Here is a 26,479-nt window from a genome sequence, read left to right as displayed (position 1 = left end):
TAAAAATGTCCACAACACATTAAAGAACTAACTCTCTGCAGAAGTGTTATCTAGCATTGCATGGCCGTGTAGAGGTCTTAAAATGAAAAATTCCTGTTTTTCTATTATTTACGGTTTTTTTAAAGGCTGTTGTGCCTTTGTAATTGGTGCTGCTTAAGGCAAAATAGAAGTAACTTTTTTCCAGTCTGAGAACTGAAATGTGTGTTTTAATATGCAACCGTAGAGAGGTAGGCTTAAGGAAGCAGCTCATCGCTACCAGTATGGACTGAGGAAATTTCCACCGGAAGAGAGCCTGGCACGAGATTACCAGCCCACCTTTCGCCAGCTTAAGTTCCAGTTTTTAGTCACACTCTCTGGCTGTAAGAGGAAAATAAAAGTACGTTGGTTCACTGATAAAATGAGAAACTGGTTTTAAAACCACTTTTGATATTTTATAAACTCTATTTTAATGTCTTATACTTTCTTGGTCGGCTAATTTTTAAACTATTTTTCAATACTATTTTCGTAAAATAAACTACATGTGGTGAAACTACTAGCTGCACTGTTTATTTATGCAACTGGATATCAAGATGGTTTTACTAAAACAAGAAAATTTGAGGGTCGCGGGTTCGAATTCCCGTCAAACCAAACATGCTCGCCCTTTCAGCCGTGGGGGCGTTCTAACGTGACAGTCAATCCCACTATTCGTTGGTAAAAGAGTAGCCCAGGAGTTGGCGGTGGGTGGTGATAACTGTGTGCCTTCCCTCTAGTCTTACACTGCTAAATTAGGGACGGCTAGCGCAAATAGCTCTCGTGTAGCTTTGCGCGAAATTCAAAACAAACCAAACTAAAACAATAATACGAACTTTAAAACTATCTCTGGACGGTTGGTATTACCACTTTTACCACAATAAAGTAGTGTTAAAAGTGGTACTACTTATACCAGCCGTTTTCAAATACATTTTTACTTGAAGTGGGTTTCTCGTCATCACTAAATACGGAATTTATATATTATAAATTTTATTCATATCCATTTAATAATATATCAGTACGCTGTTAATAGATGGCGCTAATGCGTAGACTAGAAAAAGTTAATTTTGTGTGTATATATATATATAATTTTTTTATATTTCTGTTATTCTGATTGAAAGCATAAATTAGTATGAGGTTTTAATTATGTGTTATTGTTTCAAAGGACTATGATTCTGCTATAGAGACAGCGAAAAAAGCGGTAGAAGTTAATCCTAAAGCATTTGAGGGTTATTACGCAAGAGCACGTGCCAAACAAGAATCCGGGTAAGTGCCAGTCTTTCTACAGTTTCATATCTTTAGTGATTGATGTGTATTATAGTGAATAAGGCTACTTAGAAATGCCTTTACATTTAACAAGAATATCTGTAGCTAGATGAGGGACTATTTCGTACACTTTAATATAAGGGGTTGTTGTTCTGTACACTTCAATATTTGGGGTTCTCACAAGTTTAAGTCACCCGCTAAGATAGCGGTAAGTGTTTGGATTTACAACGCTAAAATTAAGTGCTCGATTCCCCTTGGTGAATACAACAAAGAGCCCAATGTGGCTTTACTATAAAAACAAAACTCATACGTTTGAGAACTTAAATGAAGTATCAGAATAACTGATGCATATATATGTTCAAATACAATAGAAGTAGAAACCACATATATATATATGTCCAAATACAATAGAAGTAGAATCCCTTATAACCCCAGCGCTTTCGAAAGGTGAATCTTTCTTCTTCAGGAGCAATCTGGAAAGATACAACAAACAGCATTACTTTGTTTCTTTGAAGCATCAGATTACCTGTAATAACAAGGAAAGCTTCATGTCATTATATTGGAAAGTATCTGTGATTATTTACTATCTGTAATAACAAGGAAAGCTTTGTGTCATTACATTGGAAAGTATCTGTGATTATTTACCATCTGTAATAACAAAGAAAGTTTCATGTTATTAGATTAGAAAGTATCTGTGATTAGAGGATCGAACAAAATAAATAACAAACAGTGAAAGAAGGTGTAATAGAGATATTGTGATATGACTGCACCCATTATATTGTATTCGTATCTACAACACACTCACATTGGGTGCAAATGTATATTTTACTATTTCAGTAGGTAGAGTTCTCGTTTAGGGGTACAAACACCACTTCATTATTTTCATTCGAACTTTAAAAGCATTGTTTCAAAGCATCCAGCAGTAAACTGTCTTAATTATCGCATAACATTTAACATGTACCAAATTATTTATGAAATATTAATTATTGCTCGCTGTTATTCACTTAAGACCGTGCTTTTGTCTACCTGTAGGAAGATAGCTACTAGGTGGTGTGATCTTTATGAAATCAACAGTTTTGGCACTTAAGCGATATCTTGAAGTTATGGCTTTCCAGTATTTTCATTGAAAATAACCATTCACGTGGGTAGCACAAGTCGCCCGCGTAAATCTAATGCTACCGATTAAACTAAGTAACATGAATTGTATTCATCCAGTTGCCAAATCTCAGAAGAGCTTCAGATGTAACTCTCCAGTGAAGGATATCCGTTCATTGGATATGTATAGTTCACACACAAACACTGTGGTTTTGTTTCAACACAGATTATTCGTTGTGATTGTTACCAGTCTTCTTTATTTCTCGTGGCTCAGTTAGTCAGAGGAAACAAAATTACTTCACATTAAATATCTTGACGAATTTCATGTTATTCCGTGTACTTATTTTGTCACTTATTAGAAATCAATGACAATATCACAGTGTTTTAAAACGGGCGTTGTTTGTACAAGCCTATAACATATTGCCCAGAACCAGACAAAATGGGCGTTGTTTTTACAAACCAATAACATATTCCACAGAACTAGAAAAACGTGCTCACTTATAACCTGTAACTTATCTTCACTTTCCTGGAACATTTTGTTATATAACGAGCAGTGAATATCTTTCCTCTTACAAACGTCAACAAAAACAAATTAAAGTAAAAAGCTTTCCTCTTACAAACATCAACACAAACAAATTAAAGTAAAAAGATTTCCTCTTACAAACATCAACACAAACAAATTAAAGTAAAAAGATTTCCTCTTACAAACGTCAACACAAACAAATTAAAGTAAAAAGCTTTCCTCTTACAAACATCAACACAAACAAATTAAAGTAAAAAGATTTCCTCTTACAAACATCAACACAAACAAATTAAAGTAAAAAGATTTCCTCTTACAAACATCAACACAAACAAATTAAAGTAAAAAGATTTCCTCTTACAAACGTCAACACAAACAAATTAAAGTAAAAAGCTTTCCTCTTACAAACATCAACACAAACAAATTAAAGTAAAAAGATTTCCTCTTACAAACATCAACACAAACAAATTAAAGTAAAAAGCTTTCCTCTTACAAACGTCAACACAAACAAATTAAAGTAAAAAGCTTTCCTCTTACAAAAATCAACACAAACAAATTAAAGTAAAAAGCTTTCCTCTTACAAACATCAACACAAACAAATTGAAGTAAAAAGCTTTCCTCTTACAAACATCAACACAAACAAATTAAAGTAAAAAGCATTCCTCTTACAAACATCAACACAAACAAATTAAAGTAAAAAGCTTTCCTCTTACAAACATCAACACAAACAAATTAAAGTAAAAAGCTTTCCTCTTACAAACATCAACACAAACAAATTAAAGTAAAAAGCTTTCCTCTTACAAACATCAACACAAATTACAGTAAAAAGCTTTTCTCTTACAAACATCAACACAAACAAATTGAAGTAAAAAGCTTTTGTCTTACAAACATCAACACAAACAAATTAAAGTAAAAATCCTTCATTGTACAATCACCAACACAAATATATCAAAGTAAAACGTTTTCCTTCCCACGTACTTATTATATCTTTGACAGAGCAATCTACTCAAGGTACTGCCCAATCACATGCACTGTAAACATTTCATCTTGCTGGTAGATGTGTGACACCAACATGTGAAACGCATTAGGGCCTGGTAATATGGCGTAAGTCACATGAGCTTCTTGTAAAAGATATTTTGATACTTAATTATGTAGCAGATTCACTTATAATTCTTGTCTCTGAGTGGACAGTATGGTCAGTGAAGGTCAGCTAGCCCACTGGCGTTGCTTGCGTGTGAGTGATCGAATTTCTGTAACAACTTAATTTTACGACCGTTGTTTTGCTGAAGAAACCCGAAAGACTGTTGTGATTAACGCGTAGACCTTTACAAAAATATAACTGGATATTAATTTGCACATAAGCGCATTTTGTTGATTCTTTAGAAGGTTGAAAGAGAATCAGTCTCAAAATAACAGAAAACAATAGTTTTATTACTCGCTGTTGTTCGCTAATAATTTCTAACTTTCATTTCTTTTGAAGGACTCAGCATGGTCAGGTGGTTAAGGCATTCGACTCGTAATATGAGGGTCGCGGTTTCGAATCCCCGTCGCACCAAACTTGCTCGCCCTTTCAGCCGTGCAGGCGTTATAATGTGACGGTCAATTCCACTATTCGTTGGTAAAAGAGTAGCCCGAGAGTTGGCGGTGGGTGGTGATGACTAGCTGCCTTCCCTCTAGTCTTACCTTGCTAAATTAGGGACGGCTAGCGCAGATAGCCCTCATGTAACTTTGCGCGAAATTGAAAGCAAACCAAACTTTTCAAAATTAGAAACCTTCACGTATATGCTTTTATTGTTAGGTCCTTCACGTATATGTTTTCATTGTTAGCTCCTTCACGTATATGGTTTCATTGTTAGCTCCTTCACGTATATGTATTCATTGTTAGGTCCTTCACGTATATGTTTTTATTGTTAGGTCCTTCACGTATATGTTTTCATTGTTAGCTCCTTCACGTATATGTTTTCATTGTTAGCTCCTTCACGTATATGTTTTTATTGTTAGGTCCTTCACGTATATGTTTTTATTGTTAGATATCTTCACGTATATGTTTTTATTGTTAGGTCCTTCACGTATATGTTTTTATTGTTAAGTCCTTCACGTATATGTTTTTATTGTTAGGTATCTTCACGTATATGTTTTCATTGTTAGCTCCTTCACGTATATGTTTTTATTGTTAGGTCCTTCACGTATATGTTTTTATTGTTAGGTATCTTCACGTATATGTTTTTATTGTTAGGTCCTTCACGTATATGTTTTTATTGTTAGGTATCTTCACGTATATGTTTTCATTGTTAGGTTCTTCACGTATATGTTTTTATTGTTAGGTATCTTCACGTATATGTTTTCATTGTTAGGTCCTTCACGTATATGTTTTCATTGTTAGGTCCTTCACGTATATGTTTTTATTGTTAGGTCCTTCACGTATATGTTTTTATTGTTAGGTTCTTCACGTACATGGTTTTATTGTTAGGTATCTTCACGTATATGTTTTTATTGTTAGGTCCTTCACGTATATGTTTTTATTGTTAGGTCCTTCACGTATATGTTTTTATTGTTAGGTCCTTCACGTATATGTTTTTATTGTTAAGTCCTTCTTGCTACAAACAACTAACTGTTGAAAGTTTTCCGTTCTACCTTTTCCATGTTATTAAACCATGTATGGAAATGTATTTTTTCTGTTGTGTATTTTGCGATATGAGTTACGTCTTTCTACTCTTTCATAGCTTTAACGCGTGTTTAGATGTTGTGAATTTTGACGTGCTTTTACCATTTATAATATTAATAAATATTTATGTATCTGTTTATTAATTATTAATAATATTTATTTAGACTTTCTACGTTTTCCTTAGTTTAACGTGTGTTTTTTTCTGTTCTGCGAATTTCGTCTATCTACCGTTTTCCTTTGTAATCTCAATTCTGCCTATCTACGTTTCAATGGAATATTGTACATTATAAAAAAAAAAACAGCATTAATTTTTTCGTCTCACTTTGGTCCTTAGTGTATCGTTAATTAAATACGTCACCCACCAGAGATGCTCTGTTAAGTAAGTCGTTGATAACATGTCGTCAGTTACGCTCTGCACGTGCTCTGAGCAGACAGTATTGTCGCTGTCATAAATTTGAACTCTACTCTATGATTCGTGTGGCTCCCAGAACTCAAGCAGTTATTTCCAGAGGGACTCAGTTCTTTATTACTAAGAGCTTGACCAAATATATGGATCAATTGGCAGACAGACAGTTAGATATTTTATTTTTTTATCTTAGTTGTCGACATTAATTAATGTGCTTTATATTTATTTTTAAGAGCTGTGAGAGTTATTGAAAAGTTAAAACATAACATGCAGGGAGAAACTTTAGAGCCCAAGAGTGTTAAGTGTATTAATATAATCTTCACTCTTAAGTATATATATATACACACACACACGTTATACATGAAACACTAGATTATCTAAACATCTAGGATATGTAATGTTACGATTTAACAAATTACGTGTTTTTAGTGTAATAGAAGTTGGTGAAATTAACCCCTTTTAAACAGTAGGTGGTTAAGGCACTCGACTCGTAATTCGCTCGCCCTTTCAGCCGTGGGGGCGTTATAAAGTTACGGTCAATCCCACTGTTCGTTGGTATTTACCTATAATTTAGACTAATGCAGTTTAACTTTAAAAAGAATGAACGTATTTTAAATACACATTCAATATTTCGAGCAGTTTAGGTACATATGTAAAGAAACTTCGGTGTCATCACAACATTCGAGACAGACACTTCTCAGCAGGCCCGATATGGCCGAGTGTGTTAAGGCGTTTGACTCGAAATCCGAGGGTCGCGGGTTTGAATCCCCGTCACACCAAACATGGTCGCCCTTTCAGCCGTGGGGCGTTATAATGTTACGATCAATCTCACTATTCGTTGGTAAAAGAGTAGCCCAAGAATTGGCGGTGGGTGTTAATGACTACCTGCCTTCCCTCTAGTCTTACACTGCTAAATTAGGGACGGCTAGCGCAGATAGCCCTCGAGTAGCTTTGCGCGAAATTAAAAAAAAACAAAAAACTTTTCAGCATGGTCAGGTGGTTAGGGGCGCTTGACTCGTAATTTGACGGTCGCGGGCTCGAATTCCCGTCTCACCAAACATGCTCGCCCCTTTCAGCCATGCGTGGGGGCGTTATAATATGACGGTCAGTCCAATTTTTCATTGGTAAAATAGTAGCCCAATAGTTGGTGATCACTAGATGCGTTCCCTCGTGTAGCTTTGCGCAAAATTTAGAAAAACAAACAGACGTTTTAGTAACTAAAATTAATATTATTAAACCAGATTGGAGAAGCCAGGATACATGAAGTTATCACCAAGGGATATGTGCGTCTTATTCTCTAGAGATGAACAGTTTTCAAGTAAGAAAAGAAGGCAGAAGATATTAAAACCAACTGCTCATTTGTTTTAATAATATGAAAGTCGTAGCCATTTAGACCTGATTTTTGAACAAGCTCTTTAGGAAGGATCAAGCTCAAAGTTTCAGAATTATTCTCTTATAGAAAATAAAGTCAAATAAATAAAAATATGTCACTGGAAAAAGGTAAAACTGTTCTTCCCACTTCAGAGTATTACGATCTATTAAATAAATGTACGGTCCCGGCATGGCCAGGTGGTTAGGGCGCTAAACTTGTAATGTGAGTGTCGCGAGTTCGAATCCCCGTCATACTAAACATGCTCTCCTTTTTAACCGTTGGGGCGTTATAATGTTTCGATCAATCCCACTATTCGTTGGTAAGAGTTGGCGGTGGGTGGTGATGACTAGCTGCCTTCCCTCTAGTCTTACACTGCAAAATTAGGGACGACTAGCGTAGATATCTCTCGTGTAGCTCTGCGCGAAATTCAAAACAAACCAAACCACTTGTAACTTAGGGACGGCTAGCTCAGTTAGCCGTTGTGTAGCTTAGCGCGAAATTCACAAAATTTAAACAAAAACCTGGGGGAGGTTCAACATGGTGAAAGTCTGTTAAATAACTGTTTACGTCTTTAAACTGTTTAACACTTTCTAAGATCTCTGAGTAGGAAGAAGACAAATGAATGTAAGGTACCACACAGTCCAGCCATTACATAAAATTACCATCTTCCTAGCTATCGTGGTATTAGCAGCTGTTGAAAATAAACGGATCGGAAACCTCTGACCTTCTGATTGGTTTAAACTAAATTAAGGACACATTCAGTAAACTACAAAGCAAGGTCAGTAGGTGGTTCTAAAGCTATCCCAAAGACTACTGACCACAGTTTGATTGAATTCTAATATTCTACTACAAAAAAATAAAAACACTTGTAGAGGGCAGTCAGATTCATTTAGCCAAAACACATTGAAAAACATTTCCTGAGTAAATCCACTTATCAACCATCGAACACTACAACACAGTGTTTAGTGTCTGACTTATCAACCATCGAACACTATAGCACAGTGTTTAGTGTCTCACTTATCAACCATCGAACACTACAGCACAGTCTGTAATGTTTGTCTGATCAACCATCAAATACTATAGCACGGTGTTTAGTGTCTGACTTATTAGCCATCGAACACTACAGCACAGTGTTTAGTGTCTCACTTTTCAACCATCGAACACTACAGAACAGTGTTTAGTGTCTCACTTATCAATCATTGAACACTACAGCACAGTGTTTAGTGTCTCACTTATCAACCATCGAACATTACAGCACAGTCTGTAATGTTTGTCTGATCAACCATCGAATACTATAGCACGGTGTTTAGTGTCTGACTTATTAGCCATCGAACACTACAGCACAGTGTTTAGTGTCTCACTTTTCAACCATCGAACACTACAGAACAGTGTTTAGTGTCTCACTTATCAACCATTGAACACTACAGTACAGTGTTTAGTGTCTCACTTATCAACCATCGAACACTACAGCACAGTCTGTAATGTTTGTCTGATCAACCATCGAATACTATAGCACGGTGTTTAGTGTCTCACTTTTCAACCATCGAACACTACAGAACAGTGTTTAGTGTCTCACTTATCAACCATCGAACACTACAGCACAGTCTGTAATGTTTGTCTGATCAACCATCGAATACTATAGCACGGTGTTTAGTGTCTGACTTATTAGCCATGCAACACTACAGCACAGTGTTTAGTGTCTCACTTATCAACCATCGAACACTACAGAACAGTGTTTAGTGTCTCACTTATCAACCATCGAACACTACAGTACAGTGTTTGGTGTCTCACTTATCAACCATCGAACACTACAGTACGGTGTTTGGTGTCTGATTTATCAACCATCGAACACTACAGTACGGTGTTTAGTGTCTCACTTATCAACCATCGAACACTACAGTACAGTGTTTAGTGTCTCACTTATCAACCATCGAACACTACAGTACAGTGTTTAGTGTCTCACTTATCAACCATCGAACACTACAGTACAGTGTTTAGTGTCTGATTTATCAACCATCGAACACTACAGTACAGTGTTTAGTGTCTCACTTATCAACCATCGAACACTACAGTACAGTGTTTAGTGTCTCACTTATCAACCATCGAACACTACAGTACAGTGTTTAGTGTCTCACTTATCAACCATCGAACACTACAGAACAGTGTTTAGTGTCTCACTTATCAACCATTGAACACTACAGCACAGTGTTTAGTGTCTCACTTATCAACCATCGAACACTACAGCACAGTCTGTAATGTTTGTCTGATCAACCATCGAATACTATAGCACGGTGTTTAGTGTCTCACTTATCAACCATCGAACACTACAGCACAGTGTTTAGTGTCTGATTTATCAACCATCGAACACTACAGTACAGTGTTTAATGTCTCACTTTTCAACCATCGAACACTACAGCACAGTGTTTAGTGTCTGATTTATCAACCATCGAACACTACAACAGTAAATATTGTTCATAATTATGATAAGAAGCCTAATTAACGGTAAATATTCGTTTTTTTCAGTTAACAAGATCTTGAACGGTATGAATATTATTAAATATACTCTCACCCATTATTTATAAGTTTTTTATATATGTATAACTTCTGTCCCACCCATTATTTATAAGTTTTTTATATATGTATAACTTCTGTCCCATTCATTATTTATAAGTTTTTTATATATGTATAACTTCTGTCCAACCCATTATTTATAAGTTTTTATATATGTATAACTTCTGTCCCACCCATTATTTATAAGTTTTTTATATATGTATAACTTCTGTCCCACCCATTATTTATAAGTTTTTTATATATGTATAACTTCTGTCCCACCCATTATTTATAAGTTTTTTATATATGTATAACTTCTGTCCCATTCATTATTTATAAGTTTTTTATATATGTATAACTTCTGTCCAACCCATTATTTATAAGTTTTTATATATGTATAACTTCTGTCCCACCCATTATTTATAAGTTTTTTTATATATGTATAACTTCTGTCCCACCCATTATTTATAAGTTTTTTATATATGTATAACTTCTGTCCCACCCATTATTTATAAGTTTTTTATATATGTATAACTTCTGTCCCACCCATTATTTATAAGTTTTTTATATATGTATAACTTCTGTCCCACCCATTATTTATAAGTTTTTTATATATGTATAACTTCTGTCCCACCCATTATTTATAAGTTTTTTTATATATGTATAACTTCTGTCCCATTCATTATTTATAAGTTTTTTATATATGTATAACTTCTGTCCCACCCATTATTTATAAGTTTTTATATATGTATAACTTCTGTCCCACCCATTATTTATAAGTTTTTTATATATGTATAACTTCTGTCCCACCCATTATTTATAAGTTTTTTATATATGTATAACGTCTGTCCCACCCATTATTTATAAGTTTTTATATATGTATAACTTCTGCCCACCCATTATTTATAAGTTTTTTATATATGTATAACTTCTGTCCCACCCATTATTTATAAGTTTTTTATATATGTATAACTTCTGTCCCACCCATTATTTATAAGTTTTTTATATATGTATAACTTCTGTCCCACCCATTATTTATAAGTTTTTTATATATGTATAACTTCTGTCCAACCCATTATTTATAAGTTTTTTATATATGTATAACTTCTGTCCCACCCATTATTTATAAGTTTTTATATATGTATAACTTCTTTCCAACCCATTATTTATAAGTTTTTTATATATGTATAACTTCTGTCCCACCCATTATTTATAAGTTTTTTATATATGTATAACTTCTGTCCCATTCATTATTTATAAGTTTTTTATATATGTATAACTTCTGTCCAACCAATTATTTATAAGTTTTTATATATGTATAACTTCTGCCCACCCATTATTTATAAGTTTTTTATATATGTATAACTTCTGTCCCACCCATTATTTATAAGTTTTTATATATGTATAACTTCTGCCCACCCATTATTTATAAGTTTTTTATATATGTATAACTTCTGTCCCACCCATTATTTATAAGTTTTTTATATATGTATAACTTCTGTCCCACCCATTATTTATAAGTTTTTTATATGTGTATAACTTCTGTCCCACCCATTATTTATAAGTTTTTTATATATGTATTACTTCTGTCCCACCCATTATTTATAAGTTTTTTATATATGTATAACTTCTGTCCCACCCATTATTTATAAGTTTTTTATATATGTATTACTTCTGTCCCACCCATTATTTATAAGTTTTTTATATATGTATAACTTCTGTCCCACCCATTATTTATAAGTTTTTTATATATGTATAACTTCTGTCCCACCCATTATTTATAAGTTTTTTTATATATGTATAACTTCTGTCCCACCCATTATTTATAAGTTTTTTATATATGTATAACTTCTGTCCAACCCATTATTTATAAGTTTTTATATATGTATAACTTCTGTCCCACCCATTATTTATAAGTTTTTTATATATGTATAACTTCTGTCCAACCCATTATTTATAAGTTTTTTATATATGTATAACTTCTGTCCAACCCATTATTTATAAGTTTTTTATATATGTATAACTTCTGTCCCACCCATTATTTATAAGTTTTTTTATATATGTATAACTTCTGTCCCATTCATTATTTATAAGTTTTTTATATATGTATAACTTCTGTCCCACCCATTATTTATAAGTTTTTTTATATATGTATAACTTCTGTCCCACCCATTATTTATAAGTTTTTTATATATGTATAACTTCTGTCCCACCCATTATTTATAAGTTTTTTATATATGTATAACTTCTGTCCCACCCATTATTTATAAGTTTTTTATATATGTATAACTTCTGTCCCACCCATTATTTATAAGTTTTTTATATATGTATAACTTCTGTCCAACCCATTATTTATAAGTTTTTTATATATGTATAACTTCTGTCCCACCCATTATTTATAAGTTTTTTATATATGTATAACTTCTGTCCCATTCATTATTTATAAGTTTTTATATATGTATAACTTCTGTCCAACCCATTATTTATAAGTTTTTATATATGTATAACTTCTGTCCAACCCATTATTTATAAGTTTTTTATATATGTATAACTTCTGTCCCACCCATTATTTATAAGTTTTTTATATATGTATAACTTCTGTCCCACCCATTATTTATAAGTTTTTTATATATGTATAACTTCTGTCCAACCCATTATTTATAAGTTTTTTATATATGTATAACTTCTGTCCCACCCATTATTTATAAGTTTTTTATATATGTATAACTTCTGTCCAACCAATTATTTATATTCACTCCATATTCTATAGGTGTGATTCATGTACAACCTTACACATGATTTATATTATTATTCAACCTACAATATTTCTGGGAAGACGTTATTATTGTAACAAAGAATTAGGTAACGTTACCAGACTATCTATATATCTATATAATAGATGTAAAGTAGGTTGTTAGTTGAATATTTATATAGATATAGCAAAGGTATACCAGTCATACATTTATACAGACGTGATGTAGGTTGCCAGTTATACATTTATATAGAAGTGACATAGGTTCCAGTTATACATTTATATAGAAGTGACATAGGTTCCAGTTATATGTAGACAGATTACCCCGTAGACTAACACAACTGTTTGCTTTTTATTTTTTAAACTCTCCTGTCACAAAATAAGTTACCACACTCTATGTACCATGAAAGTAGATAGATGGAATTATTGTTCGGTTTGACCCAGTTTTGATTGTTGAAGTGTCTGTGTTTTGTTTCTATGGAAACTTTATCATCTTCATTTCTCAGAACAAACAAGAAAGTGTTTTTTTTTTATTTTAGAGTTGCGTATGCACACTCATCGTATTTGGCTTGATTAGTTTTGAATTTCGCGTAAAGCTACCTGAGGGCTAGCGCAGATAGCCTGGGGATCGCGAAGCCTTGTTAGAAGTAGCTTGGGATAACATTAATTTTATTTCATCAATTACATTTTCATGTCGCGAGTGCCAAAAGGTTGGGAACCCCTGGCTGTAAGACTAAAGGGAAAGGAGCTAGTCACCACCACCCACTGCCAACTCGTGGACTACTATTTTACCAACGAATAGTGCGATTGACCGTCACAGTATAATGGTCCAACAGCTGAAAGGGCGAGCATGTATCGTGGGACGGCGACTCAAACCCGCAACCTTTAGACTGCGGATCGAACGCCTTAACCACATGGCTATACCGGGTCTTTCTCATGGCATTTTAATCTATAATGTAGCGTGTATGCTTTGCACGTGGGAGTTTTTAAAAAAACAACAACAAATAAACAGTTATTTGTTTGTCAGTTTTCTCTGGGATTAAACCTGAAATACTTTAATGTGCATTAATTAATTTTTTATTAATTACATTAAAACTTGTTGGATAAAAAATGTGTATCTTTAAAACACGGGAAAAAGACAGAAATTCAACCAGCATCTTCCCTTCTTCCTGAACAGCTCGAGAAAGAAATCCTTCGAATATATATCAAAACGTTTACCTTTCCTAATATCAACAGGCAGTAATTGGTTCATCTGCTTTGGTCTCTGATTATATCACGTATAATTTTGCCCGTTTACAAAGTGTGTGTGTGGCAAGGCGCGTAATCAGTAGCTAAAGAAGGGAGAGAGAAAAAAATGGTGGAAGAATTGATCTCGAGGCTTTCTGATGGAGTTAAACTAACACGTTCATTATCTCGATCTTTACGACCACGTGAATTGCATGTGCTCTTACCCGCCTTGACTGCATCCAACAGCAGAAAGTCAGGGTAACTAGTGTTGTAACGAAGACTGAAGAGACGGAGTTATCGACCAAGATGGGTACAGATGGAAAAGGTGTTATATATGACTAGCAGAGTTTATTTCTTATCCTCGGAAAGAGAGAGGGGAGTCATAAGTTTAGAACCAGCACCCATAAACTTGAGTGCTAGGAACTATAAGAACATTTACAGTAGACAGAAGAAATCTGTGATTATGTTTGCCCTCTGACTGAGATTTGTAAATTGTTATCTCTCGATTCGACAAGAATCGAAGTTGAATATTTATAAATGTTTGTTCGGAGGGCTTAGTGTCATGGTTGAATATTTATAAATGTTTGTTCGGAGGGCTTACTGCCATGGTTGAATATTTATAAATGTTTGTTCGGAGGGCTTACTGTCATGGTTTAATATTTATAAATGTTTGTTCGGAGGGCTTACTGTCATGGTTGAATATTTATAAATGTTTGTTCGGAGGGCTTACTGTCATGGTTGAATATTTATAAATGTTTGTTCGGAGGGCTTACTGTCATGGTTGAATATTTATAAATGTTTGTTCGGAGGGCTTACTGTCATGGTTTAATATTTATAAATGTTTGTTCGGAGGGCTTACTGTCATGGTTGAATATTTATAAATGTTTGTTCGGAGGGCTTACTGTCATGGTTGAATATTTATAAATGTTTGTTCGGAGGGCTTAGTGTCATGGTTGAATGTTTATAAATGTTTGTTTGTTTTTGAATTTCGCGCAAAGCTACACGAGGGATATCTGCGCTAGCCGTCCCTACTTTAACAGTGTAAGAATGGAGGGAAGGCAGCTAGTCATCACCACCCACCGCTAACCCTTGGGCTACTTTTTTACCAACGAATAGTTGGACTGACCGACACATTATAATGTCCCCACGGCTGAAGGGTCGAGTATGTTTGGTGTGACGGAGATTCGAACCCGAAACCCTCAGATAACGAGTCCAGCGGCCTAACCTCCTGGCGAGGCTGGGTCTTTTTCTTATAAACAGAAGGAAAATAATAAATAGAATTGTTACTCCAGCGACAAAAGAAGATATAATTACACTATGTAACAAAATTACTTTTTCTTGTTCCTGGGCAGAAAGTGTTTTTTTTTCCTATTGCTTACGCCTAAAGTAAATGGAAAAGACCTATTATTTCTCTTCAAACTTTGGTGTTGTGACCTGGGTAATGAAATTTTCAAATTTACTCATTTTCCAAAACATTACAGGTAGATTCAGTGCTGAGTAGCTGATGGAGAATTTTCTCTAACTTACAAGAATTTTCTAGAATGTTGTACAACTTGCATGAATTTTCTAGAATGCTGTAGAACTTGCAAGCCGCAAGTTAGAGGAAGCGTCATCATATTTTGCAAGCTTCTTTACTCGTAAAGATGGGCTCTGCTTCTGCCACAATGTATCCAGTCCGTGCGAGGCAATTGAAATTGTCCGTAACCCGAACGAGTGGCGCCTCTTCATTGATAGCTCATCCAGAAGCCTCAAAGCTGCGCTGCTCCATAACGTGAATAAGTATCTGTCTCTTCCCCTGGCTCATTCGGTGCACCTCAAAGAGGAATACAGCAGTGTCAAGACCTTGCTAGGAACCTTAAAGTGTGATGAGTATGGCTGGGAGGTTATTGGAGACTTCAAAATGGTGGCATTCCTGATGGGTATCCAAGGAGGCTTTACCAAGTTTCCCTGTTATCTTTCTATTTGGGACAGCAGGGACACTGCAGTGCACTACAACAGGAAGCACTGGCCACAATGGACGGAGTTCTCTGTGGGGAGGCACAGTGCCAAATGTGAGCCACTAGTGGACCTCCAGAAGGTGTTGTTCCCACCATTGCATATAAAATTGGATATTATGAAACAATTTGTCACAGATCTTGATAAGAAGTCTACAGCTTTTAAGATCCTTCGAGACTTCTTCCCTAAGCTGTCTGAGGCAAAGGTCAAAGCTGATGTCTTCGTTAGACCACAAATAAAGAAGATCCTGGAGTGCAGATAATTCTCCAAGAAGTTCAGTAGGAAGGAGGAAATAATAGCTTGGGGCAGCTTCGTCGTTCGGGGCTTCTTTGGCATTCACAAGGCCGAAAATTATGTGGAACTTGTTGAGGCTCTGGTGAAGAACTACGGCAAAAAGGGCTGGAGGATGTCCCTGAAAGTACATATCCTTGACGCTCATCTTGATAAATTCAAAGAGAAAATTGAAACATACTCAGTGGAATAAGGCGAGCGCTTTCACTAAGATATACTGGACTTAGAACGCCGCTACCAAGGAGTGTATAACGAAAACATAATGAGAGACTATATTTGGTGGCTGATACGTGAAAGTGATTTACATTACAGTCGCAAATCTCGAAAAATTACTCACTTCTAAACATTTTTGTTCATTTTTGTATAACTTTAGTATAAATACATGTAAATCTTGGTTCATATGTTGTTTTATTCAGACCATATGTAAATAAAATGTGCAGATTTGTCAGGTTTTACATAGAAAATAAGTTAATTTCTAAATTTCATTATTCAGGTCACAAAAGCAAAGTTTGAAGGGAATAATGGCCGTTTTCTGTACTTTTACAACATAAGTAATTAAGAAGTAACACATAATATCCAGGAACAAAATTTGTGTTACATAGTGTAAGATATTGTTTTATGTGTCATGGTAAATCAGAAAGTTAACGTTTGTTTACTGTTATGCGCCAGATCACAAGAATTATCAGTTATGTGTCCGCTACGCGAGTCGAACGCTGAATCTTAATGTTAAAATTCCTCAAACCTACTTCTGACTCATCCGAAGATGAAGGCAAAGATGATTAAATTGCAAATACCAGAAGATAATTGCACAAAAAACAAGAGCTCCTAAGAAAAAAACTTAAGAATCGCATTTGCAAACAAATTCTGATGTGTTTTGATCTTGATAAACACAGGCAAACAAAGTCTGATGTGTTTTGATCTTGAGAAACACAGGCAAACAAAGTCTTATGTGTTTTGATCTTGAGAAACACATGCAAACAAAGTCTTATGTGTTTTGATCTTGAGAAACACATGCAAACAAAGTCTTATGTGTTTTGATCTTGAGAAACACAGGGAAACAAAGTCTGATGTGTTTTGATCTTGAGAAACACAGGCAAACAAAGTCTGATGTGTTTTGATCTTGAGAAACACAGGCAAACAAAGTCTGATGTGTTTTGATCTTGAGAAACACAGGGAAACAAAGTCTGATGTATTTTGATCTTGAGAAACACAGGCAAACAAAGTCTGATGTGTTTTGATCTTGAGAAACACAGGGAAACAAAGTCTGATGTGTTTTGATCTTGAGAAACACAGGCAAATAAAGTCTGATGTGTTTTGATCTTGAGAAACACAGGCAAACAAAGTCTGATGTGTTTTGATCTTGAGAAACACAGGCAAACAAAGTCTGATGTGTTTTGATCTTGAGAAACACAGGCAAACAAAGTCTGATGTGTTTTGATCTTGAGAAACACAGGCAAACAAAGTCTGATGTGTTTTGATCTTGAGAAACACAGGCAAACAAAGTCTGATGTGTTTTGATCTTGAGAAACACAGGCAAATAAAGTCTGATGTGTTTTGATCTTGAGAAACACAGGCAAACAAAGTCTGATGTGTTTTGATCTTGAGAAACACAGGCAAACAAAGTCTGATGTGTTTTGATCTTGAGAAACACAGGCAAACAAAGTCTGATGTGTTTTGATCTTGAGAAACACAGGCAAACAAAGTCTGATGTGTTTTGATCTTGAGAAACACAGGCAAACAAAGTCTGATGTGTTTTGATCTTCAGAAACACAGGCAAATAAAGTCTGATGTGTTTTGATCTTGAGAAACACAGGCAAACAAAGTCTGATGTGTTTTGATCTTGAGAAACACAGGCAAACAAAGTCTGATGTGTTTTGATCTTGAGAAACACAGGCAAACAAAGTCTAATGTGTTTTGATCTTGAGAAACACAGGAGAAATGTATGAAAAGCTATGGACGAGCTAAAGAATATTTGTGTACTAAAAAAATCATTAATGTTCTGCCTTGTTATCTTGTATATCGAAAACTAGTTGGAGTACCCTTTCCTGGCCATGAGGTTAATTTGAGGGTAGCGGGTTCGAATCTCTGTCGCACCAAACATGTTCGCCCTTTCAGCCGTGGAGGCGTTATAATGTAAGGATAAATCCCACTATTCGTTGGTAAAAGAATAGCCCAAGAGTTGGCGGTGGGTAGTGATGACTAGCTGCATTCTCTTTAGTCTTCCACTGTTAAATTAGGGACGGCTAGCGCAGATAGCCCTCGTGTAGCTGTGCGCGAAATTCAAAAAACAAACAAATAACTTAAAAAAAACAACAATATTTTCTGTTGTACGTCTTTGTAACGTGAATAATCTTCACCAAAATTGGTATGGATGTTCATTGGGTCTGTAGGGAGATACACTGAAGATTTTTAGTTTTGCGTTTTCGCAATTTTTTTCTATCAGTACTTCGCCGCCCACCAGTGGCACAGCGGAATGCCTATGGACTTACAATGCTAGAAACCGAGTTTCGATACCGGTGGTCAGAGCATATATAACTAATTTTGTAGCTCTGTGCTTGACTTCAAACAAATGAACAAACTACGTCACCCACTGTTAGTGAATCTACATCAAATCTGGCATGAAGGTTTGTTGTGTCCATGGGGAGTGAAATACGCACAAATTTTCCGTGTCACATTATGTATTTTGCAGTTTTTTACAATTACGTATAAGAGAAGTAACTTTTCATGTGTTAAAATAACCTTTCATTAATCGTGAATTTACATTACATTCGTCCATGGGACGGATGGTTCTGTTTGTTTGGTTTTGAATTTCGCGCAAAGCTACTCGAAGGCTATCTGCGCTAGCCGTCCCTAATTTAGCAGCGTAACACCAGTAAGAAAGCAACTAGTCATCACCACCCACCACCAATAAGTTTACTTGTATACTCTCTTCAGACAGTACTTGGTTTCTCCATTTTTAAAGACGATATTGAAATCCAGCTTTATGCGAAACAGAAACAAACTGTGAGAATGAAAACGAACTTGTTGGGAAATCAGTGAAATAAAGACATGATTTGTGTCACCTAGAAACCAACTTCTCTTCAACCAAGTTTAATAACAGAAAATCTGTATTAATCTAATTTAACCTGGCAGTTGATGGAGGTGATCTTAAAGTGTATTTACTGAGAACTGTTTTTCTTTTCCTGCGAACTTTTGTATGACGTTAAACACGATTGTTATTGCCTAAACTTTACTGTAAGTTCAATTATATTTGACCACGAGCCGCAAGAAACAGACATTGACATTAATTTGGTAGAAAAGGAAGAACACTCAATGTGAATCGAAACCACATTATTTTTTTATCCCAGCGTTCAACCATAACGTAATCAGTGCTTGTATAGAAAGAATTGTGTTATGAACAGATCGTGACACAGAAATATTTAAATGCACTCTTATGTATAAACATGCTTGGTGAAGTGTGAAACTCGAACCAGACTCAGGACCGGCATGGCCAGGTGGTTAGGGCGATTGACTCGCACTGTGACAGTCGTAGGTTCGAATCCCCGTACCACCAAACATGCTCACCCTTTCAGCCGTGGGGACGTTATAATTTAACGGTCAATCCCACTATTCGTTAGTTAAAGAGTAGCTCAACAGTTGGTCTTACACTGCTAAATTATGAACGGCTATCGCAGATAGCCCTCATGTAACTTTGTGCAAAATTTATAAAACAAACGAACGCGCTAGGAGTATACCCACAGTTCTGTCAGTTTCTCAGGCCATTATGATACTTCTTACGGAGTGCTCAAGAGAAATATAAAGTGCTTCAACAAATTTTAGGGGCCTCGAGGTGATTCATCATATATACTCAAAAATGTTCTCGACAACTTTGAAATGTACGTAAATTTGAGGGTTTTTTTTGCATTTATAATTGTAATAATACAAAACAGTATTTTACACATCATCAAATCTTCCTTATACAGAAATTATTAACGATTATTTTTTTAATGCAATTCCAAGTTTTATTCATTTTACAGCCAACTGCAGGATGCCTTTAATGATATTACGGAGGCCTTACGTCTGGCCCCAATGAACCAGAATCTCAGAAAATCACTGTCACGTTTAAAGGACGAGTTGACTTCTGCGCGCGAGGAATCAGAGCAGCCTATAGTGTCATCAACACCTTCTAGATCAGGAAACTTTACTGAGGAAGTCAGCAGGTGAGTTATTCATCAGTGAAAAAATAGTTATATATTTAGATATAAAGAAATATTTTAACTTAGGATTTGTTTTGTTTGTTTGAAGTTAAGCACAACGAACTATGTGTGCCATGCTCGCAACTGATATTGATACCTGGATTCTAACATTGTAAGTCCGCATACATCCCACTGTGCCACTGTGGGGCGTTTAACAAAAGGAGAGAGGTCATAACAATTGAACAAGTAGACCCATTCCAATTTATTACTAAAATAAATAAAGTAGCCTTTATAGGCAAGGGACAACTTTTCATATAGGGAAGAGAACACATAGCAGAAGTCATAATAAATCTGAATTGAAAAATGCAATGTTGCACATTGAGAAGAGGCTAATATAACTGAAGTTCAAGTTACAAAGATGAAATTATATGATGTTTCCTAATAGAAGATGTAGAAATAGGATCGGCACAGTCGTGGATAATTAGTTAAAAAGACGCATTCATGAAATGAAACTAGAACTTGAAAATTATCCCCGTCACACCAAACATGCTCACCCTTTCAGCCGTGGGGGCGTTACAATATTACGATAAATCCCACTATTCGTTGCTAAAGGAGTAGCCCAAGAGTTGGCGGTGGGTGGTGATGACTAGCTGCCTTCTTTCTAGTCTTACACTGCAAAATTAGGGACGACTAGCGCAGATAACCCTCGTGTAGCTTTGCGCAAAATTCAAAACAAACCGAAACCGAACTTGAAAATTAAAAGTGTCCCTCATTCTTTTCCGTCAGTTGTGGGAAGGTAATGTTACATAAAGAAGTAAAAGTAAACTGATAATTACAAGCATAATGAAATATAAAATGTATAAACCAATATATATATTAATAATTTTAGAAAGTAGAACGTGGTATTAATCTCTCTAACTTCAATAATACATTTCATTACCAAACTCAACTTCGTAATCCGTATGTTGTTTAAAAGGGAACCTACAATATGCAAAAAAATAAAAATAAAACAAGTACTATCTTACACGCATATTATAGTAATCCAGTTTATTTTGACACATGTTATGTGTAGTTTTGCGCTCAACAATACCCAAACAAATGAGAAAAAAACACTAAACCTTTAACAAATACTAAACACCTTTGTAGCTACCAAAAAACCCGATACAAGTTAAAGTAAAAACTTCTTGGTTCTGATAATACTAACTTTGTATAAGAGTTATTTATTTAGATTAAAAATTAAAATGAACCCTATAACGATTATAGCTAATTAAATACGTTATTCTTACTTATAAATACTGCAAAATTGTATCACTTGAGTATTCTCACTGTTAAAGGTATTTCAGTATTATGTGAAATATATACATATATATGTTTACCGATGACAGTAGTATTCGATTTTTGCCATGTATTTGATGTATATATCAATGATATATATTTGTCTTTATCTTTTTATGTTTATCTTATTCTTATTTTAACTTGGAGAGCAGTCATCTTCCCACAACTGTCAGCAGGCAGTGTAGCGTGATATAGATGTGGGACGTTGTGTGCTTGAGCACCCACATCTCGCTCTCCTAATTTCTAATTTTCTTATCTGGGACTATTGAATTGGACACTAGGACTGATAGACAGTGTATCCCCACCAGAATATGGGTCCTACTTCAACAGTCACCTCCAAAACCTAGGATACATTTTATAATCCCACGTTGTAGCTTATATCCTAGGGTCCTTTTTTAAAATATGCATCATATTTTGTTGCACGTTAATGTGTTTTGTTTATGGCTTAAAATGTATGATTATAATATATGTGTGTTTACCAATAATAAGATATTTCAGTTTCCACCAGGTATTTGATATATATATATATTTACCAATGACAGTGGTGAAGTGATATTTACAAATGAGAATAACACGAACCTAATATGTGCATGTTTTTCAATAAGATGTATATTAGAACGTCAGTATTTATTGTAGCTGTTGCTTCTGTTTCAGGTTTCATACAAATACAAAACTTCTGAGTGAACCAACAGAGTGTATGGGTACTACTAGTATCGTCAACGTCTTCTCTCAGATACCTTCTAAACCATTAGAGTGCACAATGCCAAGCATCGAGACAATGATCTAAATATTTAGATTATCCGATTAAGGTTAGACTGACTTATGTCAAAGATAGTAAAGAGATTTCGTGTTATAATAGATTTTAAGAAGGACATTTTGGTGCACAAGATAATGGTAAATTTATTCCAGGAATATGAGACACAGTAACGCAGAGAGCACAATGGTTGCCTTTACTTAACGTGCAGCATGCACTGGTTTGTACGTACCACGTAAGGACTTTGTCGGAGAGCGAAGGTTGGGATTTATTATTGTTCTTTTGGGCAAATACATTATGACCCCAAATGGTGTGTCCAGTGGCTAGTCATTCTTGCTTCAGGTTTGATGTACAATCAAAACATTTACCGTATGGCGGAAGCGTTTTCTTAGTATGATTTAGATCTTCATCGTTTGTTGTTCCTGTTTGTTTATTTCTTAAAGAAATCTGGTTGAAACTGGTAAATTGTGTGAACGTTTCTAACTGTAGATGTAGAGGACATAATGACATGAATTCAATCAGGTTTCGTCTTTACTCTATTTAATTGGAATAAGAATCTGCCATCTTGAAATGGATCGAACAATGTGTGAAAAAAGGATGTAATATTCTTGTAATGGGATGTAATATTCTTGTAATGGGATGTAATATTCTTGTAATGGGATGTAATATTCTTGTAATGGATGTAATATTCTTGTAATGGGATGTAATATTCTTGTCGACCAGTTCAGTTGTCTATTTCTCGTGTTTCTGTTCACTTTTCATCACAACAATGTCTATCAATAAGTTATACCAAAAACAACATTTCTAATAGCTATGTGGTATTATATTGTTCTTCCAAGTTGAGTATCTAGAATCTGTCTGACCATTACTGGTTTTGTATTGTTCTTCCAAGCTGGGTATCTAAAATCTGTCTGACCATTACTGATATTGTATTGTTCTTCCAAGTTGAGTATCTAGAATCTGTCTGACCATTACTGGTATTGTATTGTTCTTCCAAGCTGGGAATCTAGAATGTGTCTGACCATTAGTGGTATTGTATTGTTCTTCCAAGCTGGGTATCTAGAATTTGTCTGACCATTACTGTTATTGTATTGTTCTTCCAAGTTGAGTATCTAGAATCTGTCTGACCATTACTGGTATTGTATTGTTCTTCCAAGTTGAGTATCTAGAATCTGTCTGACCATTACTGATATTGTATTGTTCTTCCAAGTTGAGTATCTAGGATCTGTCTGACCATTACTGGTATTGTATTGTTCTTCCAAGCTGGGAATCTAGAATGTGTCTGACCATTAGTGGTATTGTGTTGTTCTTCCAAGCTGGGTATCTAGAATTTGTCTGACCATTACTGTTATTGTATTGTTCTTCCAAGTTGAGTATCTAGAATCTGTCTGACCATTAGTGGTATTGTATTGTTCTTCCAAGCTGGGAATCTAGAATGTGTCTGACCATTAGTGGTATTGTATTGTTCTTCCAAGCTGGGTATCTAGAATTTGTCTGACCATTACTGTTATTGTATTGTTATTCCAAGTTGAGAGTCTGGAATCTGTCTTACAACTAGTGGTATTATATTGTTCTAGGAAACCAGAGAAAAACGTCCATTCATAAGTTTTGTAAAGATACTTGAAATTAAAGTTTGTCTTACAAGTTCAACTAACAGTTTTCATATTAACTATCTGAGATGGTTGAAGTTTTTAAAGTAACAATTGAGCGTGTGCTTTCATAGGATTGTGGTTGTTAATACAACCAGTGATTAACGCAACTACCCTGATTTTTAAATTAAGATACGGGAAATAAACGGTTTTATTACTGATGGATTTTAATTAATAAAAAATACTTGTAATACTTCTCATTAGTTAAGTCTTAGTTTGGTATAAAAAACAATATTAGACTCGCTTATCCAAAGAAAATTAATCACAAAAAGAAATAATGAAACGTTAGTGGAATCACTTCGTAGTAGAAACAGAGCCTGCCAATAAAAGTTTGAACATCAAATATATTTGATGAATTATACGTAAGTTGACGTGTATTTTGGTGTTTTATTTTTCCTGTGGATTGCAGAATTAAACTTCAGTTTATACATTTTAGGCACGTAAGTTAAACCATAGGAAGCCAATATATATATATATCACATTTCTTGTTATTGATTCAATATTGTCCGTCTCAGACCACGAACTATAATCGATAACGAACGATATATATAAATATATATGAGTGAGTTTATTTGTTTGTTTACTTTCGGGAAAAAATAACAGCTCTAGGACCAACTTAATAGAGAGTGAAAATCTCAGGAGAAATTTGTTAAACTCATAACAGCTAATGACCCAGCAGAGCCAGGTGGTTAAGGCACTCGACTCGTAATCTGAAGGTCGCGGGCTCGAATCCCCGTCACACCAAGCATGTTCACCCTTTCAGCCGTGCATAGGAGCGTTATAAGGTTCCGTCAATCCCACTATTCGTTGGTAGAATAGTAGCCCAAGAGTTGGCGGTGGGTGGTAATGACTAGTTGCATTCCCTCTAGTCTCACACTGCTAAATTAGGGACGGCTAGCACAGATAGCCCTCGTGTAGATTTGCGCGAAATTCAAAACACAAACAACTTCAATATAGTTTCCATCAGTCTAAAAGACTCTCGGTTACAATTCTCTAATGTTTGTCTCAATACTCAGTTGACTGAGATCGTGTGTTTGCCGAAACAAAAATAAACATTTAAGGACGTTTTAATAAATATTTAATACTAGCCACACAGACTGTTATTATCAAAAAAGGTTTTAGTAATTCTACAGAGAAATCGAACGTTTTCTGATTCCTCTCAGTTCCAATAGGCACGGTAAGGGTAATAATTGTTTGTTGTTGTTTTTTTTAATTTCGCGCAAAGGTACTCGAGGGAAGGCAGCTAGTCATCACCACCCACCGCCAACTCTTGGGCTACTCTATTACCAACGAATAATGGGATTGACCGTCACATTATAACGCCCCCACGGCTGAAAGGACGAGCATGTTTGGTGATTCGAACCTGATATCCTCGAATTACGAGTCGAAGGCCTTAACCCACCTGGCCATGCCTATAACAAGACAAACAAATCGGATGTGTATATATAAACAAATTTCTGGTGTCAGTGTTAGACAGTTAAAATCAAAGAAAATTTAACGATGCAAAAGTTTGTTGTGTAAGACAGTTGAAGATGAAAACAAATAATGTGGTGTTTTTGCCTTAAAAACAAAAACTATGATATTATGAAACATAAGATGTAGAAAATACCGTATATAATAAACACTGTTTTCTATTTTGTTTCTATGCTACACTATTTTCTTGTGTGTGTTTAAGTGACACGCCCAAAACAACAGGAAACACGATAAAAATCACTGTATGGAAACTGTTACCTAAAATAGGTGGTGTTTACAAGAAGGGGCTGTCCAAATGTTGAATAATGTTGCACAGATTGGTTAGTATTGTGCTTTATTAGTTTAGCTCTTGTGAAGTGGTTCCACAGATTGGTTAGTACTGCATTTAGGTATTGTAAAGTGGATCCAAAGAGGAGTTAGTATTGTATTTACGTATTGTGAAGTGGTTCCACAGATTGGTTAGTATTGTATTTAGGTATTGTGAAGTGACTCCACAGATTGGTTAGTATTGTATTTAGGTATTGTAAAGTGGTTCCACAGACTAGTTAGTATTATATTTACGTATTGTGAAGTGGCTCTATAGATTGGTTAGTATTGTATTTAGGTATTGTGAAGTGAGCCACAGATTGGCTAGTATTGTATTTAGATATTGTGAAATGGCTCCACAGATTGGTTAGTATTGTATTTAGGTATTGTGAAGTGAGCCACAGATTGGTTAGTATTGTATTTACGTATTGTAAAGTGGTTCCACAGACTAGTTAGTATTATATTTACGTATTGTGAAGTGGCTCCACAGATTGGTTAGTATTGTATTTAGGTATTGTGAAGTGAACCACAGATTGGCTAGTATTGTATTTAGATATTGTGAAATGGCTCCACAAATTGGTTAGTATTGTATTTAGGTATTGTGAAGTGAGCCACAGATTGGTTAGTATTGTATTTACG

At 35.0% G+C, this 26,479-nt stretch overlaps 1 pseudogene across 1 annotated transcript in view; it reads left to right on the top strand.

Annotated features, from left to right (window-relative positions):
* The window catches only part of LOC143222362 (protein TANC2-like), an 88,926-nt pseudogene extending 63,222 nt beyond the window's left edge, over window positions 1-25,704 (top strand). The window contains exons 22-25 of the transcript XR_013012202.1: window positions 224-376; window positions 1,175-1,275; window positions 20,165-20,347; window positions 22,313-25,704. The product of XR_013012202.1 is annotated as a protein TANC2-like (transcript). The remainder of the gene's footprint in view (window positions 1-223; window positions 377-1,174; window positions 1,276-20,164; window positions 20,348-22,312) is intronic.
* The last annotated feature ends 775 nt before the right edge of the window (window positions 25,705-26,479 follow it).

Source organism: Tachypleus tridentatus, chromosome 8 (assembly GCF_004210375.1).
Source record: "Tachypleus tridentatus isolate NWPU-2018 chromosome 8, ASM421037v1, whole genome shotgun sequence".
NCBI lineage: Eukaryota > Metazoa > Arthropoda > Merostomata > Xiphosura > Limulidae > Tachypleus > Tachypleus tridentatus.
This window is presented reverse-complemented; position numbering and strand designations above follow the sequence as displayed.